Here is a 10,388-nt window from a genome sequence, read left to right on the forward strand (position 1 = left end):
AGTGTACTAGGATTCCCTTTTGTCTACATCCTTGCTGATACTATCACTTTTGACAAAAAAAAAAAAAAAAAAAATCCTAATAGGTGTGAAATTTTCATTTCGCTGATGATTAGTGATTTTGAATATTCTTCTGTTTGGGGACATCCAGTTTTTCTAGCATGATTTATTGAAGAGACTATCCTTTCCCCATTGTGTATTTTGGCACCTTTATCAAAGTTTAGTTAATTATATGAGCTAGAGCTTATTTCTGGGATCCCTATTGTTCCAATTGTCTATGTGTCTGTCTTTATGTGAGTGCCATGCTTATTTTATTACTATAGCTTTGTAATATGGTCTGAAATCAGAAAGTGTGATGGTTCCAGCTTAGTTATTCTCAAGATTGCTTTTGTTTTGTGATTCCATATCAATTTTATGCATAGGAGTCAGCATGCTGGGATGTTGGTGGCACTGTTAGATGAAGTGCCTGGGAAGGGGATAGAGTAGGGCCCATAAACAGGAGATAAACTTGAGATGTGAATTGAAGCCACACCTAGAGGGTTTTCTATTCCTATGAAAAGTATCAATGGAATTTGATAGATATTGCATTAAATCTGTATATTACTTTAGTAGTGTAGAATGGACATTTTAATAATATTAATTCCTCTAATCCATGAAAAGATTGTCTTTCCATTAGTTTATGTCTTCCCTAATTTCTTTCATCAAGGTCTTATAGTTTTCTGCATATTGGAATGTTGAAACAAGAAACACAAGCTCAGAACCAAACCTGTGTTCTTTTCTCTTTAGCTTACCACAGAGTCACGTAAGTAGCTTCTCCCTGGTGGTGAAATTCAAGATCCTTCTTAGGATTTCAGAGTTCCTATTGTGGTGCAGCAGAAATGAATCCGACTAGTAACCATGAGGTTGCGATTTCGATCCCTAGCCTCGCTCAGTTGGATAAATATCCAGTGTTGCCATGAGCTGTGGTGTAGGTCGCAGAGGTGGCTTAGATCCTGTGTTGCTGTGGCTGGGGTATAGGCTGGTAGCTATAGCTCTAACTGGACCCCTGGCCTGGGAACCTCCATAAGCCAAAAGTGCAGCCCTAAAAAAAAAAAAGTAAAGAAAAGAAAAAAAGAAACTGCTTAGGATTTCATTAGATATGAGAAACCCACAAAATATTCCTATAGCAAAATATTCCTATAGCAGAGTCACAAGTGTGAAGGAAAAAATTATGGCTGTGTGAGGCACATGAAGTTGATAGCAAAAAATGTCAGAAGTCAAGGACCATAGTCAATGATATGAAGGGAAAGACCATGCCAACTGAATTTTAAGGAGGAGAAAAATCACAAATATGCAAAATATCAACATCTGATTAGAAATTCCACAGAGTAGCTACATTTGCAAAATAGGAATGCAGTTTTCTCTTATATACATACTTTGGGAATTTAATTGTCCAAATAATATTACAGAAGAGAAGCCATGAACATGAGCTGGAAGGGGTAGAGGTGGGGTGAAATTGGCAGAAATGATATTTTTGTTTTAAAAGAAACGAAATAAGCTAAGAAAACCTTTGGTGATTGTTTAAAGGTATTTCTGGAATAATGAGATTCCTATGCCAGAGAAGGACATGAAGTGAGGGATTCACTTGTTTATTCACTCAACATTTATGGGGAAGGGTTTGGGAGGAGCAGTGAAAGTCAAGGCACTAGGAATGAGGCACTTGATCTGGCCATGGAAAGAAAACAGGGAATAGACCAGTGCATAGTAGCCAGCATGCTGGGATGTTGGTGGTACTGTCAGATGAAGTGGCTGGGAAGGGCAGAGTGCAGGATCCAGAGGCAGAAGATAAACTTTTTTTTAATTTCAAGGATGCAATTTTGTTTATATTTTTCAAAACAAGATCTTGGTTTCAATTTTCTTTTATATTTTTAAATATCTATTTTATTTATTTCTTCTATGATATCTTTGTAGCATGTGTTTGTTCTTTCCCTGGCCTCTTTCTACAGTTCTTTGTTTTGTTCTCTTTCTTTTTTAGGACCTCATGTGCATCATGTGGAAGTTCCCAGGCTAGGGGTCAAATCAGAGCTGCAGCTGCCAGCTCATAACACAACCACAGCAATGCCAGATCTGAGCCACATCTGCAACCTACGCCACAGCTCAGAGCAATGCCAGATCCTTAACCCACTGAGAAGGCCAGGGATCAAACCCAAATCCTCATGGATTTTAGTCAGGTTCATTACCACTGAGCCACAACAGGAACTCCAATTTTTTTTTCTAATTTCATACCATTGTGCTTGGAAACAATGCTTGGAATGATTTATATCCCCTCTAAATTTATCAAGACTTTTTTTTGGTGTCTAGCATATCTATGCTAGGGAATGTAGCATATGGACTTGAAAAGAATGTGTATTTTGCTGTTTAGAGATACAATTTTATGTAGCTCTTCATTATGTCCAACTTATGCATTGTGTCACTTAAGACCACTGTTGCCTTATTTTCTTTTATTTATTTATTCATTTTTATAGCATTTTTGTCAATTATGTTTATGGTTGTACAACAATCATCACAACCAAATTTTATAGCATTTCCATCCCAAATCCCCAGTGCATCCCCCCAACCCCCAACTTGTCTCGTTTTGAAACCATAAGTTTTTCAAAGTCTGTGAGTCAGTATCTGCTCTGCAAAGAAGTTCATTGTGTCCTTGTTTTAGATTCCACATGTAAGAGATAGCATTTGATGTTGGTGTCTCACTGTCTGACTGACTTCACTTAGCATGATAATTTCTAGGTCCATCCATGTTGCTAAAAATTCTGGTATTTCTTTCCTTTTAATGGCTGAGTAATATTCCATTGTGTCTATGTACCACATCTTCTTGATCCACTCCTCTGTCGATGGACATTTAGGTTGTTTCCATGTCTTGGCTATTGAAAATAGTACTGCAGTGAACATGAGAGTACATGTGTCTTTGCGACTCATGGTTTTCTCTGGGTAGATGCCCAGGAGTGGGATTGCTGGATCCAATGGTAGTTCTATTTTTAGTTTTCTGAGGAATCTCCATACTGTTTTCCACAGTGGTTGCACCAATGTACAATCCCACCAACAGTGTAATAGGGTTCCCTTTTCTCTACACCTTCTCCAGCACTTCTTGTTTATAGACTTTTTGATGATGACCATTCTGGCTGGTGTAAGGTGGTACCTCATTGTTGTGAGACATGTTTTTATAATATTTTCTTAGCCTCTTTGCTGAAAACTCCATCTTGTCCTTCCTTACTTTGTCCTGTCTTCCTGCTTGAGAAACAGTCACGGTGATGGTAAATGACTTAAGCTTAAGAACAAAGACCTAAGGGCATGGGTTATTCGAGGGGTCAGCTGAATGAGGACATAATACAATGGTCTAGGCGTACCAGACCTGTGTAGATTGGCACACCATTTGCACAAGCATGATGTGTCCTCTAAAGAATAAGAGAAAGAGGAACCTCATGACCAAGTGGTTTATGAGTGGTCGTTAACAGAATATGCATTATAAAAGAGAACCAAGGTGCAAACCTAGGCACACAGGGTTGCCACAAATAGGTATGCAGAAGCACAGTGAGGATTCTCTGAAATGCTACGCATAGATAGCTAACTCAAATGCTAATGATTCTTAAATGCCTATAGTTTAGAGTAAAAAGTTTAACAATTTACCAGCTAAGTGACTTTTAAAATAGTAAAAAAAAAAAAAAAACCAAAAACCCTATATCCTGTACCTACAACCCCCTTTTCGCTTGATGTAATCTTCAAGAGCACAATAAAAGCAGTGTGGTTTCTTGAGGCAGGGCTCTTGGTCCCTGAGACCTTGAGTTCCCCCGGTTCCCACCTTTACTTAAGATAAATGTCTCTGTCTCTTGTTTTATGTTAACTTTTTTTTTCTTAAGTTCCATAGCACCTGTTCTTCAGCCCCATCCTGCTGAGCTGGTCCTGGCACCTCATAGTGGATTTGATTTGCATTTCTCTAATAATGAGTGATGTTGAACATCTTTTCATGTGTTTTTTGTCCATCTGTATGTCTTCTTTGGAGAATTGTCTGTTTATACCTTTCTTCTAGGTTGCCCAATTATTTGCTTATAGTTGTTTGTAGTAGTCTCTTATGACCCTTCGTATTTCTGTGATGTCCATTGTTAACTTCTCCTTTTTCATTTCAAATTTTATTGATTTGAGCCCTCTCCATTTTTTCTTGAGTCTGGCTTAAGCTTTATCAATTTTGTTTATCTTTCAGAGGACCAGGTTTTAACTTGGTTGATCCTTTTTTTGTCTTTATTTCATTTATTTCTGCTTTAATCTTTATGATTTCTTTCCTTCTACAAACTTTGCATTTTGTTCTTCATCTATTTCCTTTATGTGTAACTTTAGACAGTCTATTTGAGATTTTTCTTGTTCCTGAGGTAAGCTTGTGTCACTATAAATTTCCCTTGTAGAACTGCTTTTGCTGCATCCCATAAGCTATGGATGTTTTTGTTTTCTTGTGTTCATGCTTTTTTTTTTTTTAATTTCTTCTTTGACTTATTCAGTGATCCACTGCTTGTTGGTACCATATTATTTAGCCTCTACATCATACCTGTGTTCTTCTGGTGTCTGCCCCTGATGAATGAGGCTTATCTAGAGGCTCATGCAAGCTTCCAGGTGGGAGGGGTCTATGCCTGCCCTCTACTAGGTGGAACTGGGTCTTGAATGTCTTATGGGCAGGGCCCATAAGAGACATGTCTAGAGGTGGATATGGGCTCATAAAGTCTTTATGCAGTCTATCTGCTTATGGGTAGGTATGTGTTTCTGCCCTGCTGTTCAGCCTGAGGCATCCCATCACAGGAGCCTGTAGGCTGTTGTGTGGGGCCAGGTCTTGGTGCTACTCTCTCAAGCAAGATAAAAGCCTTCAGATGAGTACTTCTGGATCTGTTCACCACCAGTTTTATGTCCTCACAGTGAGCCAGAGCTTCCCCCCAGCTCCCTGGAAGATCCTCCAAGACAAGCTGATAGGTCCGGCCCATGCTCCTATTGCTTTTGTTCTGGGAACCCCATGTGCATGGGACACTGTATGCACCTTCCAAGAGTGGATTTCTCTCTTTCTCGCAGTCCTGTGGAAATCCTGTGCTCAAGACCCACTGGCCTTCAAAGCCAAATACTCTGGGAATTTGTCCTCCCAATGCCAGACCCCCAGGCAGGGTATACAGGACTCAGAACTCCCACTTCTGTAGGAGAACTTCTGCAATATAATTATTCTCCAGTTTGTGGGTTGCCCACAGGGGTATGGGATTTGATTATATCACAAGAATTCCCCTCCAACCATCTCATGATGATTCTTCTTTCTCTTTGGATATAGAATATCTTTTTTGATAGGTTCCAGTCTTTTTCTTTGCTAGTTGTTCAACATTTAGTTGTGGTTTTGTGTTCTTGTTGGAGGAGGTGAGCTTAAGGTCTTTGACTCCACTATCTTGTCTTCCTGAATCTGCCCATGATATTTTGAAGTCTTTATTCTTATTTAATTTCTTAATATCTATAATTTTATAATTTTCCTGTATAAGATGAAACTTCCTGGGACTGTGTCCTGTATGTTTACTTTCTGATTAATTTAATATCAAAGTCACCTAACATTTTAGTTACAAAATATATAAGGTGGCTGGATGAACACAGGCTTGTTAAGAAGTGAATTAGAGCAGTAAATGGACTCTGTGTTTCTGAAAATATTTGGTTCATAAATTTGATTACTTTATACAAAAAGTAATCATTAGTTTTTCATATACTTTCCTCATCATGTATCTGAATCATGGCATAATTTAATCGCAAATGTTTGGTGTTTTTTTTATGTTAGTGATTCTCTGCATACTTAAAACTTTAATCTTGTTCCTTTATTTAAAAAGAAGATTCCATTTTTGTTCTAAAGAATGGATTAAAGTCTTGTTAACTTGTGCATGTATATAAGCAATTTGTTAATAATGTGTTAAGTTTCTCTTTTGTCATTTAAATTGTTTTTCTCTATTTTTTAAATTTTTATTTATTTATTTATTATTTTTGGTTTTTAGGTCTGCACCCACGGCATATGGAAGTTCCCAGGCTAGAAGTTGAGTTGGAGCTATAGCTGCCAGCCTACACCACAGCCATAGCAATGCCAGATCCTTAACCCACTGAGCAAGACCAGGAATCGAACCTGCAACCTCATGGTTCCTAATCAGGTTCATTTCAGCTTGCAACATATGCCAATGACTCAAAATGTTTGCTTTTATGGACACAGAATCACAGATGAAATTTATTATTATTTAGAAGTATTCTTTTTAATAGTACATATATGTTGTATTCAGAATTCATGGCAATAAATTTTCTCATATTCTTGTTTAGCAACTCCATAATGATATGCTTCCTTTTTTATTCGTATTTCCATAAATTAATTTCATTTTTGTTCTTGTTTACTATTTCATGACTGAAAATGACAATTTTCAACTCAATACACTTAAGACAATGTGGTATTGAATTCAAATTTGAATGTCTATTGCCAATAAGATATGTGTTTTTTTGTTTAATTATTATCCCTACTGTATTCATGACTTAACAAATTTGTCTTCTTGTCTTCTTGGTTAATGATCAATGTTTGCTTTATTCTGACTTGATGAGTGATTTGGAAATAGTCTTAATGTTTCATCTAATTTTGATAAATTTATTATTTGTGATAGAAAAATTTGAATTAAAGGTAATTTTTGAAAACTTTTACACTTCTATTTATAAAAATTATTTAATTTTTTTTTTTTTGTCTTTTTGCTATTTCTTGGGCCGCTCCCACGGCATATGGAGGTTCCCAGGCTAGGGGTTGAATCGGAGCTGTAGCCACCAGCCTATGCCAGAGCCACAGCAATGCAGGATCCGAGCCGCGTCTGCAACCTACACCACAGCTCACGGCAACGCCGGATCGTTAACCCACTGAGCAAGGGCAGGGACCGAACCCGCAACCTCATGGTTCCTAGTCAGATTCGTTAACCACTGCGCCACGACGGGAACTCCCAATTATTTAATTTTTAATTGTGGATAAAATATATCATAGTATTTGCCATCTTAACCATCTTTGATTGTGCAGTTTAGTGAATTAATTATATTCACATGATTGTGCCATCAATCTCTGGATATTTTCATTTTGAGAAAAATTGACTAAATACTAAACAAATGCTTTCTCATTTCCTGCTACTTCAAGCCTCTGTCAAATAACATTCCACTTTTTAATGACTACATTAGAGTGCTCACATAAAGAAATCGTATAATGTCTATCCCTTTGGGAGTATTTCATTTCACAACATAATGTCTTGAAGATTTATTCCTGTCGTATCATGTGACGAGATCCATTACTTTTTCAAAACTGTGCAGTAATTCATTATATGTATATGCTACTTTTTCTTTAACCATTCATGTGTCCATGAATATTGAACTGTTTCTATCTATTAAAATACCTCTAATAGATGCTCCTTTGAAGTCTTTTATGTACATATCAGAAGTGAGATGGCTGGATCACATCGTAATTAAATCTTTAATACTTTGAGAAAATTCCATTGTTTTGTTATATTTCCTTGGACAATGCATAAGTATCAAAATTTCTCCAAATCTTTGGCAATATTTGCCAGTAATGTCTATCTATATACATATATAGAGAGAGATAATGTTATAAATAATATAATATAGATAGAATAAAGGTAGAATGTAATATATAATACATGTAAGTTACAGTCATAGTAATTGGTATGAGGTGATACCTCATTGTAGTTTTTTTTATTTCTCTAATTATAGCTTATTTTGAGCATCTTTCACATTTATGTTGTTTATCTGTATGTTTTATTTGTTTTTTAATTTTCTTTACTTTTATTTATATAGATATTTTATTATGCATGTCTTATTTGAATTAATGTCTACTTCTCCTCAGCCCATACATACTGTTCCTTGTTTTTTGATCTTGTTGTGTTCTAGGAGTTATTTACTTATTCTGGACCTTAACTCCTTATAAGATATGTGCTTAGCATAAATTTTCTTTCATTCCTCAGGTTGCCTTTTAACTCCATTTATTATTTCCCATAATATGCATAAGTTTTTACCTGTGACATAATCCTATTTGATTCTGTTTGCTTTTGTTGCCTGAAAAGCAAATATTTTTAGTTTAAAATCCAAAAAATCATTGCCAAATCAAATGTTATAAAAATTTTCCCCTATGTTTTTCTCTAGGAGATTTAATGGTTTATATTTAAATATTTAATTCTTTTGAGTTAACATTTATATGTGATATTAAGTCAGGGTGCAGCATTATTCTTTCACATGTGAACATCCAATTTTCCTGGCACCATTTGTTTAAGAGACTATCCCTTTCTAAGTGGGTGCTATAGGCACCCAGGTTGAGGATTATTTGACCATAAACATGAGAGTGTCTATCTTGGTTCTTTATGGTGATCCATTATTCTATTTCTGTCTGCATGTTTGTACTACCCTTTTTGATAGATGAAGCTTTGTAGTATGTTTTGAAATCAGAAAGTGTCATGCCTCCAAGTTTCCACTTTTTTACCACGTTATTCTTTATATTCAGTGTTTTATAATATTGCACATATATTTTAGAAGGAACTTGTCTATTTCTTGCCAAAATTACCTTTGGGATTTTTAAAGAGAATGTTCTGAATTTCTCTTCTGGTATTTTATTGAATTGGGACACACCATGCATTGCTGGGAGCTTTATTTAAAAATGTTAATTTAGTGAAGTCACAATAAATATAATGAAAATCCATATTTTGAAATTCTTTGCCAAAAATTTTTAAATTTAACACCCTATTTTTCTTTGAGCATATTTCTTTACTTGGTAGATGGAAAACTAACTTTTTCATGATACAGGGAATACAATATTTAAATATATGGAGATACATTCAGGAGTAAGAAAACTAAGAAGGAAGAATATGTGTATGCACATAACTTTAATAAGAATTTAGAAATAATGGATCATAACTGGCAATTTCATAGTTGTGGATGAATTACTAAAAATTCAAGATGTATTTTTTAATGTAAATCTATTTTGTCTACTTTATGGTCAATTTTTCCATTTTACAAGTCATGGTTGAGATACCTTCAAACTATCTTGTTTACTTTCTTGTTAATCATGAAAAGTCTAGTTTATGATTTTATTTTCAAAAATTCATGAGGAGTTCCCGTCGTGGCACAGTGGTTAACGAATCCAACTAGGAACCATGAGGTTGTGGGTTCGGTCCCTGCCCTTGCTCAGTGGGTTAACAATCTGGCGTTGCCATGAGCTGTGGTGTAGGTCGCACACGCGGCTCGGATCCAGCATTGCTGTGGCTCTGGCGTAGGCTGGTGGCTACAGCTCCGATTCGACCCCTAGCCTGGGAACCTCCATATGCTGCAGGAGCAGCCCAAAGAAATAGCAAAAAGATAAAAAAAAAAATTCATGAGTTGCTTTTATGATATGATGAGGCATTTTAAGGATAGTGTTCATTAACTTTAATGGTGTTCAGAAATTCCCCAGTGAGCATATTTTTAAAAAATTTATTAGAGTATATTTGGTTTACAGTGTTGTGCAAATTTCTGCTGTACAGCAAAGTTACATATATATATATGTATACACACACACAAACACACACACACGCAAACACACACACACACACATTCCCTTTCTTATATTATCTTCTATCATGGTCTATCCCAAGAGACTGATAGAGTTCCCTACACTGAGAACTTCATTGCCCATCCATTCTAAATGTAAATGTTTTCATCTACTAACTCTAAACTCCCAGTCCATCCCACTCACACCCCTCTCCCCCTTGGCAACCTCAAGTCTGTTCTCTATCTCTACGAGTCTGTTTCTGTGTTGTAGATAGGTTCATTTGTGCCATATTTTAGATTCCACATATAAGTCATATCATATGGTATTTGTCTTTCTCATTCTCACTTACCTCACTTAATATTATAATCTCTAGATCTGTCCATGTTGCTGCAAATAGCATTATTACATTCTTTTTTATGACTGAGTAGTATTCCATTTTGTATATGTACCTCATCTGCTTAATCCATTTCTCTACTGATGGACGTTTAGATTGTTTCCATGTCTTGGATATTGTGAATAATATTGCCATGAACATAGGCGTGCATATATCTTTTCAAATTATAGTTTTGTCTTGATATATGTCCAGGAATGGGATGGATGGATCAGATGGTAGTTCTATATTTAGTTTTCTGAGGAACCTCTATACTGTTTTCCATAGTGGTTTTACCAATTTACATTCCCACCAGCAGTGTAGGAGGGTTTCTTTTTCTCCATACCCTCTACAGCATTTGTTATTTGTAGACTTGTTAATGATGGCCATTCTGATGGGTGTGAGGTGATACCTCATTGCAGTTTTAATTTGCATTTC

This window comes from Sus scrofa, chromosome 1, assembly GCF_000003025.6.
Source record: "Sus scrofa isolate TJ Tabasco breed Duroc chromosome 1, Sscrofa11.1, whole genome shotgun sequence".
In the NCBI taxonomy this organism is placed as follows: Eukaryota; Metazoa; Chordata; class Mammalia; order Artiodactyla; family Suidae; genus Sus; species Sus scrofa.